The sequence below is a fragment of the Ptychodera flava genome, chromosome 2 (assembly GCF_041260155.1).
Source record: "Ptychodera flava strain L36383 chromosome 2, AS_Pfla_20210202, whole genome shotgun sequence".
Lineage (NCBI taxonomy): Eukaryota > Metazoa > Hemichordata > Enteropneusta > Ptychoderidae > Ptychodera > Ptychodera flava.
Genome location: NC_091929.1, coordinates 16,431,111 through 16,448,414, shown reverse-complemented (window position 1 = coordinate 16,448,414; position 17,304 = coordinate 16,431,111). Strand labels below are relative to the sequence as shown.

At 38.8% G+C, this 17,304-nt stretch overlaps 1 protein-coding gene across 1 annotated transcript in view; it reads left to right on the top strand.

Moving 5' to 3' along the window:
• The window catches only part of LOC139115819 (nucleoporin Nup37-like), a 600,123-nt gene that overhangs the window by 151,348 nt on the left and 431,471 nt on the right, over window positions 1–17,304 (top strand). The gene's annotated exons all lie outside the window — the stretch shown is intronic.

Below are 17,304 nucleotides of genomic sequence, written 5' to 3'. Positions count from 1 at the left end.
GATATAGGAAAAGGTCCTTTGAAAGGCTTATAAAGTATAATTCTCTAGATCTTGACATGTATGTTCTTGAAGAACATACACATATATATATATATATATGTGCCGACCCCCACTGTTAAAGTTTACAGTTCATTATCTGGTTATTGTACATTTGGATAGTTTGTTGTCCTTTTGAATGTGTTGTAATTTTGTACTTCGTCGAATTTTGAATATAATACTTTATTAAAGTTAGTTGAGTTTAACATTCGAGAAAAACTAGGGTCTGTGATGTAATAAAGATTGATTGACTGATTGATATTCACACTCCGCACACAAAGTGGTAGCATGGAGGTACAAAAGATTTTTTATAGCTGCAATGGTACTAGTGAGATGAAATGTTTGCTGACGGGTACGTCATCGAGTCATACTCATTTACATATCACTTCCCAGTTCAGGCGGTCTCGCTTTGGGGCCGGTCCATTGACAAGTGAGAAGGTGCTAATTTTGACTGAGGTCACTCGGACGACATACATTTTCTTTGAGCCTCCCGTGCCTTCCATATGAAAAATATGCGCTCAATCAGTGATTGGCTTAAGCTGATATCACGTCATTCTCACACTAACGACGGTTATTGGAATAGTTCAAGAGTTATACACACCTATCCTTTTCATGCCCTCCGAAAGAGTACTAATATTAAGCGTATGTCACAGTCCCTCTATTATGTACTCCAAAAAGCCACTTTTGGAAAACGACTTGCTGACAGCTGATGACAAAACGCTCTCAATGTGATTTCAAGCTTCCTTGGTACTCTTTATACAACTCGAAATATTTTTTTGTTAAAGTAAAATGAAAGACGAAAAAAGCTCCGTGAACTGACGATGGATTTCCGAACATCTGATGAGGTAAAATCTACTCAGGCGGATCGATCGGAGCACAGAGAATATGTCATTTCCCATTTGATCTTCGAAACGTCATCGTGGAGTTTTCTCACAGAAATGAAATTTTGTTTGTAACGACAACTGAAAATCGCGTCATTTACATACAGGCTTTTCATCGTTCGTGCTCGATAGCTGTCGACTGCGAATTACAATCAACTCGCACTTTTTCCAACCTGCCCAGAACCAACTCGCCCGATACCAACTCGCCCGTTGTTTGAGATGTAGTTGTAGATTCCGTGTACGCAAACCCAATGGCCCGAGGCAGCTATTTTCATGCCGGGCCAGTAAATCGTGAAAGACAGTCCTGCTGTTCCTAAAGACATGAACCAGTAACTGCAGTAACTTTCCCTATACGTACAGAAACCGAACGAAATTTATTCTTTCAAGAGATTTGCAAAACGTGAAATTCGCAATAAAAACTTTCCGTGTTGGCACATATTTCGCACCTGTAGTACCTGGGGTTCTCACAATGTTAGAAATATTTGTTGTAGTACGTTGTAGGCTGTCGACGCGACACAAAATTTGCAAATTCGTCGATCTATGAATTCTTCGAACGTAACTATTATGGAAATCAACAGCAAAATGAGCAAGTGTTTCAATATGTTTCGAATTACAAGGCAAGCCGGACATCATGAAGTCAAAAGTAATACGAAATTTTCAAATGAATGTGAAACTTCATGAAGGTCAAAGGTAAAAGTACGTCATGACTGGGCGTGACGTTGACGGTTGATAAACAGTATGGCATCAACAATGGCCGATACGACGTGTGCGTATCTGACGTTAGTCCAGTCTTTCTCTATTTCGCTAGTTTTATATCTTAATACCCATTTATCGGTTTTATTCGCCATATTTTATCAATATTCTCATGTGTGATATAAATACACCAGCTAAATTTATTGTGAGACTGACTTACCTTTGTGTAATCATGGGCCTTTCTCTCTATACGGTACGTCATGCAACAGCGTAGTTCGAATAGTTTATACATGATTGATAGAGAGTATTTGTTTTATTGACCTTTATTTTCCATAATATACAGTAAGATGAGAAATGAAGGGGAAAGAAAGCTGAGGTAAGGTATACGTCGATGCCGTACGCCGCGATCATTTTTGTCAAGGATCTGTGCACAAACCATGGTCTAGTGTCTCGATTGCTACTTGCTACTTGTTCTATAGTCTCAGCGCCAGTCGCACTTGTCATGTGAAAGGTAATTGAGAGTCTCAGGTACAGTCTCAGATCAAGTCGCATTTACTGTTTACTGTAATGAATGAGAGTCTCAGATATAATCGCAAATGAGGTCGCATTTAGTATCTTCTTCAATTTGAGAGTCTCAGATTCAGTCTCACTTCATGTTTATAAGGGGTCGTAGATACCTGGCTTGATACAGCTGCAGTGTTTTGTAATGTACTGTTCTATGTCTTTCTGCATCTGAGGCCAGTAGAATCTGTCCCGTGCCAGAGTTACTACCCGTTCCACACCAAGATGTCCCATATCTTCATGGAGCTCTTTGTAGACTAATGGTCTGTATTGCTGGGGCAGAATAAGTTGTAATCTGGTTGCAGTCTTTCGATGCAGAATTCCGTCTTTATCGATGATTAAGGTATTCCACTCTCTCATCAGTGCTGTTGTCTGTTGTGGTTCACCTCTGCGCTCTCTTCGACTTGGTCGATGGCCACTTAGCTTGTATTCGATCAGTCTATTGATTGCAGTGTCTTTCTGTTGTGCGTCTTTAATTTCTGCCTTCGTCAAAGGTTTGACAGTAGGCTTAGTCTTCATGATGTTCTCCTCTAATGTCACTGGATTATTTGTCACTGATGTCAGCCATGTTGCCTCGCCGGTGTCAATAGCTTTGGTTGACTGGACCGTTGCTTCCAAGACATCACAGGAGTGTGCTTCTGTACATTGATTCATGAGTTCATCAATATTCATAGGCATCCTTGATAATACATCAGCATCAATATTCACTTTCCCTGGGCGATATTTGATGTTGAAGTTATAGTCTGCCAGTTCTGCAACCCATCTGTGTCCGGTGGCATTCAGCTTCGCCGTTGTAAGGACATAAGTCAGTGATTGTTGTCTGTGTATACAGTGAAGGATTGTGCATAGTACAAGTAATCACGGAATCGCTCTGTTATTGCCCATTTCAGTGCCAGAAACTCGAGTTTTCCAGAGTGAAGGTGGTACTTCTTCTCTGCCGGTGTCAGTGTTCTGGATCCGTAACCGATAACAACCATCTTGCCATTTTGCCGTTGATAAAGTACTGCGCCAAGTCCCTCATTTGAAGCGTCGGTGTGAAGTACATACGGCTGCTCATAGTCTGGGTAGGCCATCACAGGTGCGTCTACTAAACAGGTGATCAGGCTGTCCAATATTTGCATGTGTTGATCTGTCCACACTATTGGTTGAGCGGAATGCACTTGACCCTTTGCTGTTTTCTTTACCTTAGATTTCTTCTTGCTGTTGATGCTGTCATTTTCTCTCTCATTTGGTGAAACTGACAGTAATTCATACAGTGGTTTTGCTATTCTGGAAAAGTCTTTGATGTATTGTCGGTAATACCCGATGAATCCAAGCAGTTTACTCAGTTCATCTACTGTTGATGGTTTTCTTTCCTTTAGGGCTAGTACAGCTGCTGTATCTGCCAGATCTGTTCTGTATCCGTCTGCTGATATTATCTTCCCCAGATAGCCCACTTTTCTCTTGAATAGGTCACATTTCTTTGCTTGTAGCTTTATGCCATGTTCTTGCAATCACTGTAAGACTTTTCTGATATTCTGTATGTGTTCATCAAATGTCCTTCTGTAGACCAAGATGTCGTCTAAATATGGAATACAGATGACATAACTTAGTCCATCCAAACATTCTTCCATATGTCTTTGGAAAGCTGGTGGTGCATTTGTTAGTCCGAAGGGAATACGTACCCATTCGTAGAGTCCCCAAGGTGTCACAAATGCTGTGAGCGGTCGACTTTCATCGTCCATGAAGCCCTGGTGGTATGCTTTCCCTTGGTCAAGGACAGAAAACCAAGAATTCCCTCCAAGTCCATCTAAGATGTCCTGAATGCGTGGAATTGGTTGTCGGTCCGGCTGTGTCTTTTTGTTGAGTTCGCGAAAGTCTATACATAGACGTAAACTCCCATCCTTTTTACGAACACAGACCACAGGCGATGAATATGAAGACTTTGATTTGGTTACCCACCCTTGATCGATGAGGTCTTCTAGATATTCTTTCACTTCCTGGTATAGTGGACGAGGTATAGAGCGATAAGTCCGCTGCACTGGCTCCTTATCAGTCAAATTGATATGCAATTTCAAATTCTCTATACACCCAATGTCCTTGTCATCTCTGGCAAAAGCTCCAGCTTCTTCTTTCAACATCTGTCTTGCTGCCTTTTGCTGTGCTTCTGTCAGGTGACTTAGATCAACAGGTGGTTCCCATGTGTCCTCAGTTTTCTGGTCTGTTTGTTTGCTTTCTGTTGCCCTGGTAACCACTTCCGGTTGTATCTGTTTGACATCTGCTTTCTCCGTAACTTCACGGACTTCAAGCGGTATCACTGACTTGATAAACTGGAGTGATCCCAGTGCTGTACGGCTTCTGAGAATTATGTCATGCTTTGTTGTGTTCTGCACTGGTACACTGAATCGGTGTAGTGATCCAGGCTGTAACTTTGTTAAATGTTCAGGCACTTGCAATCCATCAGGCCAGGGAGATTTGACATCAGGTTCAAATATCACTGGTCTTGGCTCGATGATGGGTCCAGTACGTGCTTGACATTTCACATGACAAGTCTGTCCGGCTGGAATCTTTACACCTTTTCTTCCCACAGTAACAGTGTAGTGATGCTCAAACTCAGTGTTGTCCTGAATTAGGTTGATCACTGCTTTCAAGTCTTTCTGTGGAACTGTCGGAAATGCGGCTGAAATTGCCTTCACTTCTCTTTGCGAATCTTGGCTGTAGTCCCTACATATTTCTTCTATCACATTATAGCCAATGATCGGGTAGTCGGGATCATCTGATGTACTTTTGCTTACCAGGATAGGTACTTTCAATCGCTCACCAGATGTCTCCTCTGTGTCAAGTTCAAAGTCCACTCCACCCAACCACTGTAAGGAATGTCCGTTCCGTTTACTGCTTTAATGTTCAATTTTGTACCCACTCCCAGAAGAGCTTCTATCGGTTTTAGTGGCACATTGTTCAGGTAAGTCTGTTTCCATGACTGTGAGATAACACATACCTGTGATCCGGTATCCCACAATGCTTGTACTTTCTTCCCCTGGATGCGACACCATACCATACACTTCTTTCCCACCAATTTGGTCAGTTTGTCATGTCGTACAGGTGCAAGATGACATGGAGATGACATCTTCGGTACCTCTGTTGAGCTGCATCTGATGCTTTTTTGGACCTCCACTTGCTGTATCACTTTTCAAATAACAGGGAGGTGTTACCAATGTGCTTCCTGTCAGTCTTTTGAACAATATGTACTGGCATGACATGCTGATCACTGGTAGGATGTCTCTATATGTTTCTTATGGTAGTGGTTACAACTTTGGGACTCTTCAGGCTAGTTGGCTACTCCCTGTCTCGTGAGGGTTACCTGCTGTTGTTTCCTCAATGGACAGTCTGCTTTGACGTAGATTGTATCTCTGCAGATAAAACAGTGATTACAGTCCCGTCTTCCCTCTTTCACACAATCAGCACAACCATAGGGACGAGTAGTTGTGTTTGATGTAGTATTCGCTCCACCACCATCTTGCTTTCCCTGCAAGGATTTCACCATAGCAACTAATTCATCATAACTTGGCCTGTTTTCTTTCTTCTTACCTTGCTTCGCTGGGTTATCAGCAGGTGTTTTGGAGCTCTTCTTCTTTCCTTTCCTCTCTACATGCACATCTGCAGCACTGGCTGTGGCAGTCTCCTCTGCTGCAGTTATCTTTTTCTTCAGCTCACTCTTCTTTTCTTCTTTCTGGGCAAGTAGAGCAACTTTACGGATTTCATATTGGTTCAACTCACCGTTGTCTCCTAGCTTGAGATACGGAGCTAACATCTTCTTTGAGTCTGGGTCTCGAATTCCAGATTCGATTACTTTCAGGAGTGCCTCGTCAACTGTCTTCTTTGGGTACATCCTCAGCTCAGCTTCAGACGTTGCAGTTTCCAGTATAAGATTATGTAATCTTATCACTCTGTACACAAAGTTTGGCAATGTCTCTGATTTTCTCTGCATGGTGGTATCCATTTCTCTGAAAAGATCCCCTGCATCTAATTGCAAGTATTGATCCTTCAAAGAGTTCTTTACGTCTTCAAAAGTCACGTTACTGTTACTTCGAAACATCTTCCCAAACTCTACTGTCTTGCGCAAGGCTTGCAATACAGCTCTGACAATTTCCTTATCACTGTACCCCTTACTTCTACCATCATCCATTTGATTAATTATGTCTATAACCATCATTGGATCAGTCTCTTCTGGCTCCCCAAGTTGACCTTCTATCTTAAAGTCTTTTGTATGTACAACAGTGGACACAGATTTGGCGGGCTTTGGCTGATCACGTGACTGCCCAGAGGCCACACCCGAAACTTCGATGTTGCCATTTTGAGGGGCGGTTCCCTGAGAATTTTCTTGCTGGTCGCCATTTTGAGGTGGATTATTTCCCTCACCTGGTTGACGGTTCTTTCCAAGTTCTTTTATGATCTTCTCCCATTCAGTGATGATTGCCAATCCCCCATCTTCTGCACCCTCATTCCAGTCCCCTGGAGTACCAATAAATTTGTGTAGCTCCAGCAGGGCTGCAAATTTCCCATTCTTTGTCTTATCTTCGCCTGGTATTTTCATTATTGTAAAGACTTCACCTAACTGTTCTATTGTCATCTTCATAGTTGTTGTCATAATACTTTCTTGCAAAGTCTCTATCTGTTTCCAATCTTGCCATCTTGATGTTCTTGTCTTTTCAAGGTAAAGCAATTAAATCACACTTACAGTTTACTGTGCAGTCCGTCTGTGCTGTGTAGCAGGTCTTGCTAATCCTGACCAATTTCCAATTCAATCCCAGCGGTGCCTCCAGAAATTGTTACACGCCTCACATGGGTGTCGATTATATTGGTATGAATTGGGTTTATTGACAGGAGTAGTGAAAACCGTAATACAATAAATCCTCATCAGAGATAGTTACTCTGGTAGTAGAATGTATACACGTCTTGTCTATCTGTGGCAGTGTCAGGTCTGTTTCCTTCAATGTCCTGTACTCGATGCAATACTGGCTGTCTATACAATGTCTGTCTTTGGTCTTCTGTTTTGATTAATGATTATCTTAATGACGTCTGTAAACGTTGCGTAACATCTCCTTGCATGGTTAGTTTTTGTCACTTAAAATGAGACACGCCAAGGGTCAACCTACACAACTTCACAAAAGTCAGAAAGTATTCAATCATTCATGTCATACTGTCTTATTTCATGTGTCCAATATTGTCTGATAAATATCAATACATGTCGCGTCATCAGTAGTCACTTTCAAAGCTTGATTACTAAGTTTGCAATTTTGTCAAAACTTAAAATCTGTACAAGTCATTTGCATATAACCAGAGGTCATCATGGTAGGTCATGTTGATCTCAAAAATTTTATAGTCAGTTACTGGACATCCAACAGTTGCAATCCCCGTGTCAACAGAGTTTGTATTTCTGTCCGGACAAAATTGGAATTTTCGTTGTAAAATCACATGCTATTTCGTTGTAGGGCACGTAATGTTTCCGAGTAATATGCGATTCTCTGTTATTTGACAGGCTATTCAACATGAGCCAGTGATCATTTCAATCAAAACTAACGGAAAAATTGCCAGAAGATACAGCTAATGGAACTTTAAGGAACTTTATACATCGTCCTGCTTGCGTGCAGGCGGTGGCATCGTTTCTGGGACAAACGCCACATAGTGGTATATACGGACAATACCACCACCATGTATATAATAAACTCTGGCACGTCACGCAATGCAACAGCCATGGAATGGCTGCGCGAACTCTTCTGGATATTTTTCGATGACGTGACTTTCTATCATTGAGCTAGATGCTGCACTTTGATAGCCTCTCCATTTGTTTAATAAAAGACATTCTCACCCAATCCCACATAAGCTGACTTCAATTACTTAATGTTAGCAAGACACTCATGAACATTTTTAATGAAGTCTACATTTCCGATAGGTAAATTCATGGCAAGCTTATCAGCTGAGATATTTAATACACTGTCGAAAATACTGCTAACACGTGAATACTTTTCAACATCTGCCATGATTTAATTGTGTCTTGTGGTGATGTCAAACTTTATCTCCCTGATGTCAATCAACTCCAGCAGTTCAAATAAATGGAGTGTATCCTCTTTCTTCATAATGCCGTAAATGTCAATGCTTACGGTAACATCTAGTAATACCCTTTCACTATCGACAGATGCCAAATTTGAATGGAATTTATGCAAACCCTTTAATCAAAATTCATTTTATCCATCATGTAACAAGTTTTACAATTGCCAAACTCTTCTCTGATTTCAAGTTTGTACCTCTCCCGAAAGTGAGAAGTTTGATTCCCACAAAACGTCATATAAACTGATTGCAATCGCCTATTACTATTAAGATAATCATAACTATTTGTAATGAAGCCCATATTTCAAACATGTATATTTCCAATGATAAACACATTTGACAAATCTTTAACAATGGTGGAAATCTGCGGGAAAATGTTGCGTTGTTAATGACCGAGCGAATGGAAGTTACAATCTATTTCAAGAGATGCTCGTCGCGAAATCAGGTGAATAAGACCACTAGCATCGAAATTCATGGCGTCCCGATGGTAACACGTCTTAATATGTCCAAATTTTGCTTTTATTGTGAGTGAAACGTTTTGCTTATATGCAAAATCATACTGGCGAAAATCATGCTGACGCCATGTTACACTAGCTTTCTTCATTATGTTTTCACTACTAAGTCAACTATCTACAATATTTATTGATTCTAAAGTCTCAAGAGGCAAATCTTCACCAAGCGAATAATTAGAAGATATATGCGACAAAGTTTGCACGATAGAAGAGAGTCAGTGATATATCCAGTAGTGGGTAATTTCATGTTATCCCTTGCAGCCAGAAATACACCATTAGCCTGGGTACAATCAACTATCTGATACAAAAAATATTTCTAAAGTTAGTTGTAACCCAGGAATCCCTGCTTCAATTCTTTCTATCTCTACGTGTAACACCCCCTTATTCATCAGATACATAGTGCTAGTCAATTAGTTTTCCATCCTGGAAATAGGTCAAACAAATTTCAGGGAAGATTTTATGCTGCCCTCTTGAAAAATTCGGGACAAATACACGAAGCAAATGTATGGCACGCAATTATTGATCAAAGGATTTGACAGTGTTGAAGCAAGGGACCTTGCTGAGAAACACATTAACGCAATGAATTCAAAGGGCAACTTCCAACAAAGGCAAAAGCTGCAGATTTTCTGAAACAGTGAAAATGTCTGAAAAGTTTTGTTCCGTTTCATGCACAATCCCTTGAATACATTGGTGTTATGTCAAATATTGATACAGATAAAAAACTGTCTTGTACAATTACTAAAGTGTATGAAGAAATAGTTGATATTGTTGTAAAGAGCTTCAGCGGAAATCATGAGTGCATCTGTCATTAGAAGTAAGCAAGCTTTTTTACTTTTTGGGAAAGTGTCGTTTAAGGGCTTAACGACTTATGAAAGGAAATTTTACTTCAATTATGAAGATGTCTCTGGCAATGAACATATACATAAATTAGGACTACTGACAAAAATATCAAAATGGCCAGCAAGATACGGCTTTTACTATTTAATATTAGAATACTTTGCATCAATGTATTTGGCGAATCTCTATTCTTAATAGACGAGTTTAAAGATGCAATTCATATTATATCATAACCGACGAAAATAATCGTGGTAATTATGACGCGCTGTTTGCATTTTTAGATGGTAAGCAAAAAGACAACACTATTTCTGTATCCGACATCCTCTCGCATGGCGATTCCCCGAGGAAGACAATTGTCAATGGTATTACAACCTAAACGAAAGTTTGACTTTCCCTAGTATCTTACATTCTATCCGAAACTCGCACCGGTGCCACCAGACATGATCATGACTTATGAGTGTCACTTATAGGTACAATTAGAAAATATAATATGTGCACCTCGTCTGTCTGGAGTATTTTCAGTGCGGTTGTATTTTTTAGCTCATTTATGACTGTAAACAATGTATTTCACACCCGAGATACTCAAACTCGCCAACAGGAAACTTGTTGTATAGGTATATCATAATGCACTGTCAACCGGAGTCGTAATCTTCAGCAGTGTAGACGACATGAAAACACTGCACTGTATGGTAACGGAGTGATGTCGAGTCGGCAAAACATACAATTTTTTTAATGCGTACGTTTGTATGTTTTCGGTACAACTGTACTTGTACCCGAGTGCAATGCCCGTAAACTGACTGCAAACAACAAAATTTTGACCATAATCAAACTTACGTTTCGCAGTGTCATAAGCTTAAGTCTTATTTACGCAGTTCTTTTAAATGTATGAAGATGCCATCGAAGGTCATGCATACCAGCGAATCACGCATACATGTAGCTGTAATTAGTTCGGCTACAGCGAAAACATAATCCGTTTAACATGTTAAAATAGGGATTCATATCAGTACAGTCTAAACAATAGGGGAATGGCAATAAAGGCATAGCATGTACGATAATGGGCAATCACATATGTGAATATTGATCTTCAGAGTAAAATTTAGTGACTGTCAGCAGGAACATGTCTTCTTTGGTGAGTAAAAATCAGTAAAATAGCCGTGGTCGGAGTTGGATTGATAGTTGATGGATGGTCAATTCGAGAATCTTCCAATATACACTAAATAAAGCATATTGATATTTTCTACAGTTTCAGCACAGCTTGATACCTTGTATGATCGATAGGGGAACAAGTGAAAGAGAACACGAGGATAAAAGATTAAATTGATCTGATTAAATTGCCAAGGCAATCTTTCAACCCGAACCCTATAAAAGTATGGCGGTAATACAAACGATGGTTTTTACCCGCGGTTTATTCACATGCACTTCACTTATTGCGTGCACGTCAATATGCACAAGATGTTTGTTTGGTCTAGGTAGAATGCGTCATGCGGGCAGATATTTAGGCTCTCATTTTTTTTTCCTTTACTGATCTACCGCTTTTGGGGGCTCTTTTAAAATTGCTTGGAGGAAGGAATATTTTCAACCTCTTAGTTTTTCAAAAATAGAAAATTATATTTTTCCAAATAAAGTTAACACTGGGTGGCGGTCATTTTGAATTATTTTCATTTCGTAAGAAAAAGGTTGAAACTTTCACGAACGTTCGAGAAATATATTAAGTCTTTCACTTTCGAGGCGCATATTATGTTAGTGACTCCAATTGTGTTTTTGTTCTTACGTTCGATGTAAGAGAACTTTTTTCCATTTATATTTGAAAAAGAACGATAATACAAAACGTATTTTTTTACAACAACTAGGCGAAATGTGATCTAATTATTGTCCTCTTTTGGTAAGGTATCAAGCTGTGCTGAAACTATAGAAAATATCAATATGCTGATTTTTTCGCAATCATTATACTCATTATTATTCAATGACTGGGCAGATATTTTCGATAAAATGCGCAACATTTAATATTTGAACCTCGTTCAACTTATCTATCCGTTGCGGTATAATTTGAATTTGTATTGATTGATATTTGCCTTCATAATATTGCATGTGTATTTACAAATATTGAGAGAGTTACGTTCAGCATTGTAACTTTGAGCCAATCGATTTTTTTCGTCCCTTTGGCCAACAAAATACAACTGAGACGTGAAATTGAATCATGAATATATCTAAGCGTAGGTAATGACATGCAACCAGATGATGCGTCCTGAATTGTAGCGTCCGCTCTTCGCTAGCGGCATGAACTTGGCCGGCCAGGCGCAAACCAAACGCCCAGTTCGTAGTTTCAGCGAGCCTCTCGTGCCTTCCACTCTACCTCAGTCGTTGCTTACTAAGGATCATCCATTATTACATATTCATCGGATCATACATACTGGTTTGAATTGAAACATCTCAGAGATTTTCATCGTGAAACAAGGGTAACGACATTTGCACAGAGCCAAGAAATATCATTAGAAACCTAACTAAGACGAGTAAGTAAGTTGTTATTCTTCAAGTATTATGATACACGGATATCGTCTCATTGTGGCTCAGGCTTTGAAACTCTGATGACTATCCATCAATGACAAATAAAAGGATGATTTCTAGAAATTACGATGCTCTTCAAATGTTGCCAATTTGAAAAATTGTGATACATGTTCAAAAGACGGATAAGCTTATGTGACCACTTTCTACCATATTTCAAGAAATGTTACAGATACTTAGGTAGAAAGACTACATAATGGAATATAAAAAAGGATGCATCTTGTATGTTATATCTGTACTGTAATAAACATACAAGGTGAATACATTTTTCATAGGATCTCTTCATTTAAACACTAGTACTCATTCTTTAAACAAAAGAGCCTTCAAGCTGACTCAAACAGAGCTTAATTTCCTTACTGGTTCTGAAATTAGGCATCAATCTTGTCCCATGCCTAAATGTCATCAAAAAGGCTGAGTTACAATCCCAATATTACTGTCAGATTCCAATCACATGAGCTTTCCAACAATATTGCGAATTAAGTACCATCAATACACTGGTAATCAAGAAAGACAACCTATCGTTCAGCTTTTTTAGCTCCGCTGTCAGCGACGTGGAGCTTATCAAATAGGTTGATTTTCCATCATCGTCCGTCGTCGTCGTCGTCCGTCGTCGTCGTCCGTCATCCGTCGTGCGTCAACAATTGCTTTCTCCTCTGTAACCGCAAGTCCAATTGCTTTGAAATTTTACATGCAGTTCACTTGGGGTGACCTCACTTAAGTTTGTTCAAATCAGGGTGAAATTTACATATTTGTATTTTTGGGGCATTTTGGGTGTTTTTGGTAAAAAAATCTTCTCTAAACCGCTTGTCGGATTGCTTTGAAATGTGATATGCAGTTTACTTATGGTGACTTTAGTCAGATTTGTTCAAATCATTGTGAAATTTGCATATTTGTATTTTTACGGCAATTTTGTCATTTTTGGTAAAAAAAAATATTTAAAAATCTTCTTCTTCAAAACTACCAGTCAGATAGCTTTGATATTTGGTACATATGTCCCTAGGGATGATCTATTTCAGATTTGATCAAATTGTGCAGAAATATGCAGATTTGCATTTTAAAGGCAATTTTTGGCCATTTTTGGTAAAAAATGTATTTCTCAAAAAGATCTGTCAGATAGCTTTGAAATTTGGTATACAGGTTTCTTTAGATGAACTAAGTAATATATATTGAATTTCTGATGAAATCTGTAATTTCGTACTTTTTGGGCAATTTTTGCCATTTTTGGTCAAAAATGTGTATTTCCAAAACTACTCATCTGATAGCTTTAAAATTTGGTATACAGGTTCCTACAGATGAACTTAATGGTATTTACTGAAATTATGATGAAATCTGCAATTTTGTATTTTGGGGCAATTTTTTTCCATTTTGGTCAAAAATGTATATTTCCACAACTAATCATATGATAGCTTTGCAATTGGTATACAGATTCCTACAGATCACCTTAATGATATTTATTGAAATTATTATGAAATCTGCAATTTTTTAATTTTGAGGCAATTTTGGCTATTTTTGGTCATAAAATGTGTTTCTCAAAAGTACTGGTCTGATAGCGTTGAAATTTGGTATGCAGGTTTCTACAGATGAGCTTAGTAATATGTATTGAATTTCTGATGAAATCTGTAATTTTGTATTTTTGGGGCAATTTTTGCCATTTTTGGTCAAAAAATGTGTTTCTCAAAAAGTACTGGTCTAACAGCTTGAAATTTTGTTTACAGGTTTCTATAGATTAACTAAATTTGGTCTTTTTGAAATTATGATGAAATCTGCAATTTTGAATTTTTGGGCAATTTTTTCCATTTTTGGTCAAAAAATGTGTTTCTCAAAAAGTACTGGTCTAACAGCTTTGAAATTTGGTATACAGGTTTCTATAGATGAACTAAATTTGGTCTTTTTGAAATTATGATGAAATCTGCAATTTTTATTTTTGGGGCAATTGTTGCCATTTTTGGTCAGGAAATTTTATTCTCAAAAACTACTCATCAGATAGCTTTGGTTGACATGTTCTTTAGGGATGATCTGATGTGATATATTCAAAGTATGATGAAATCTTCAATTGTGTATTTTTGCAGCTATTTTAGCCACTTTTTTCTGGCCACTGCATTGAGCTATCAAAGATTTCCACCTTCTTCCTCAACATGTGTCAAAATAGTTATTCTCCACATAAACACAGCGGAGCTATATCGGCCGCTAGGTCGCTTGTTTATTTCCTTGCTTTCTTTTGTCTACTCATTTTGTACAGCAGGAGCAGACAGTAAACTTAAATTGTTGTCATCAGATCTTAAAAGTAAAGACACTGTGACGGTAAATAATAACAATATATTCATACAACAAAACATCTATCTGTCATTAAAAAGGATAATTCTTTGTGATATTTATACCATACAATCAGGGTTCCTACAAAGGCTTATTTATGCACTAGTTGTGCAGTGTGTATTCGACTTATCTCACAGTGAATTTTCATGCTTTGCACACAAGTTTAGTTTCAGTCATTTTCATCTCTATTAGTTTTGGTAAGAATAAACATCAAAACTCCTGTAAAAGGTTTGATCTCAGTGCCAGATTTTACTTCTGCATTTTGAGTTTTAGTGCTCATTGTGGGACGGTTGCTACCAGCACACGGTACTTGTATGGAGTATACAAATGTAGTTTCTGTGTCCCTTGCATGAAAACAGCAAATGTGGTACACTATGTTATGTCAACGTTAAGAGAGAAAGTTCTATTCTATAACAAAATCTCATCTCAACCTTGAAATTTCGTTTAATGAACAAGCATTGTAATTTATTTCATACTAGTTTGTAATTCTTTAAAATTTACTGTGTATCTTCATCAATTATACCGGTATGTATGGTATGGCGAAAACCGTCTCATCACATCAAATCATAGTTCGCTGTGAATTAGTTTTAACCTTTAAAGGAATAGTAAAACATATCTATGGATATTTTCAAAAGATAATTTATATCATTGGATTACTGCTACACGCTTTTACAGTTCAAAAGTTTTTGACTTGTTTGTTTTCAGGTAATGGATGGTCACACAAGTTATGTCAACGATGCTGTCTTTGAACCAACAGAAGGTCAACAAATTGCACATTTGCTGCGTGTGGGACTTGGATGGACTTCTGAGGGCGTGCTTTCCTTTGTACTTACCTGGTATGTCTGTGTGCTGGCATCCCGATGAACCAGCAAAGGTAATATTTCACCAAACAAAAACAAACATTCCTGCATGTACTGGGGTTGGTGTTCTCGATATCAGTCACATATCTTGAATAAAGTAGTGTCTTTTGACCTGTATAAAACTGAGGTTCAGCATTCTCCACATCAATCACAAATCTTGAATGAATAAAGGAAACAGTCGTTTGACCTCTATGTAACTGTGGTTTGGTGTTTCAATAAGGACAGATCTCTCCACTCCTTTATGAAAATGTGACCTGAATCTCACACCGACAGCAAGCATGGCAAACAAGCAAGGGTGGCCCATTGCAGAAAAAGTTAACTGACACACTCACTCCGTTGCTTCGACATACCATTCACTGAATACTATGCAATGTGTGTATTTTTTAAAATCATATGTCAGAGTCTATTTTCTTATTAAGTCTATGTCTGTTAAAATTGGATAATGCCTGCAACACATCAGACCAGACAGACACCGCCAGCTTTAGTATAGTGGTTAAAGTGGCACTTCTTTTCAATATTGTTATGAAAGATAATTAAATTCAATAATGTATTTTCAGCTCATCCTCTTCATTGTAACATTTTTCTACTGCTAGCTGATGGTGGCTGAAAAGAGAGGCACAATCAGATTTTATGATCTCACAACCAACCAACCAATTAGTCACTAGATGAAGGTCATGTGACCCTAATGTTGGCTGATATCTGCTTCCTTGACCTTGTTCGCATTGGTTGTATCGCCAATGGGAGTTGGATGATGTGGGATTCCACAAGTCGAGTTGGGTAGATCTATAGTGATGGAACGTTGTGCATTCGATACAAGTTAAAAAATTTTCAAGTACGCCTTTCAAAATAGTGTAATTTTATTTATTAAAAACAATATTCAATATCGTTTTCTGATATTTTGAATATTTTGAATATTTTTGAATATTTTTGATATTTTGAGAATTAGCCGTATTTTCTACCCTGGTTGATAACTCTGCTGGTAGACAGAATTGTCCCTGAAGTTATCGTTCGCCCAGTTAAAGCGATGAATTCGTTTCTTCGCTTCAATAAAGTTTGCATGTGCGCTGTGTGATAGCGAGCATGCATGTGTGAGTGCTTCACGAAATCTGCAACGTGTGGAGCGGTCTCAGTCAAAAATGTAACAACGTAGCCGGCTATTGAACCACTTTTTTGGGGAGTGGAGATTTAGCCAAGCGGTTCTCTCTGTGGCCTCTCTGCTAGGCGACTGATGCCGTATATTGTGGGTTCGAACCCGATTGAAAACTAGCCATATTTTCTACCCTGGGTTGATAGCTCTGCTTGTGGACAGAATTGTCCTCGAGGTTATCGTTCGCCAGTTAAAGCGATGAATTTGTTTCTTCGCTTCAATAAGTTTGTATGTGCGCTGTGTGATAGCGAGCATGCACGTGTGAGTGCTTCACGAACTGTGCAACGTGTGGAGCGGTCTCAGTCAGAAAAATGTAACAACTTAGCCGGCTATTGAACCACTCTTTTTTGGGTGTGGAGATTTAGCCGAGCGTTCTCTCTGTGCCCTTTCTGCTAGGCGACTGATGCCGTATGTTGTGGGTTCGAACCCGATTGAAAACTAGCCGTACCTGATGTTAGATGTGTGTCATAGTTGCAGAGCAATGGTTCTTGAACATATTTCAGAGCAATATTTTCAAAAACCTTATCCATTTCTTCTTCAGCCTGCCGCAAGAGAACAGACACGCTTGCAATGAGGGTGGTAGAAAATTCAGATGGTCGGGAGTCAGTAAAAATCTGTTTGCCACAACATGACACCATGAGGTCAAAGTATTCCATCTGGGACACTCACGGGTAATGGAGGCTTCATACACAACAGGTGCAGCCAACGGAGCTATTCATCGAAAAAGCTATTCCAGGAGCGATATTTGAGGGCAGGGGAAATTATAATTTAGCTAGGGCAGGGACATATTTTAAGGTGGGCAGGGGAGAAAATTT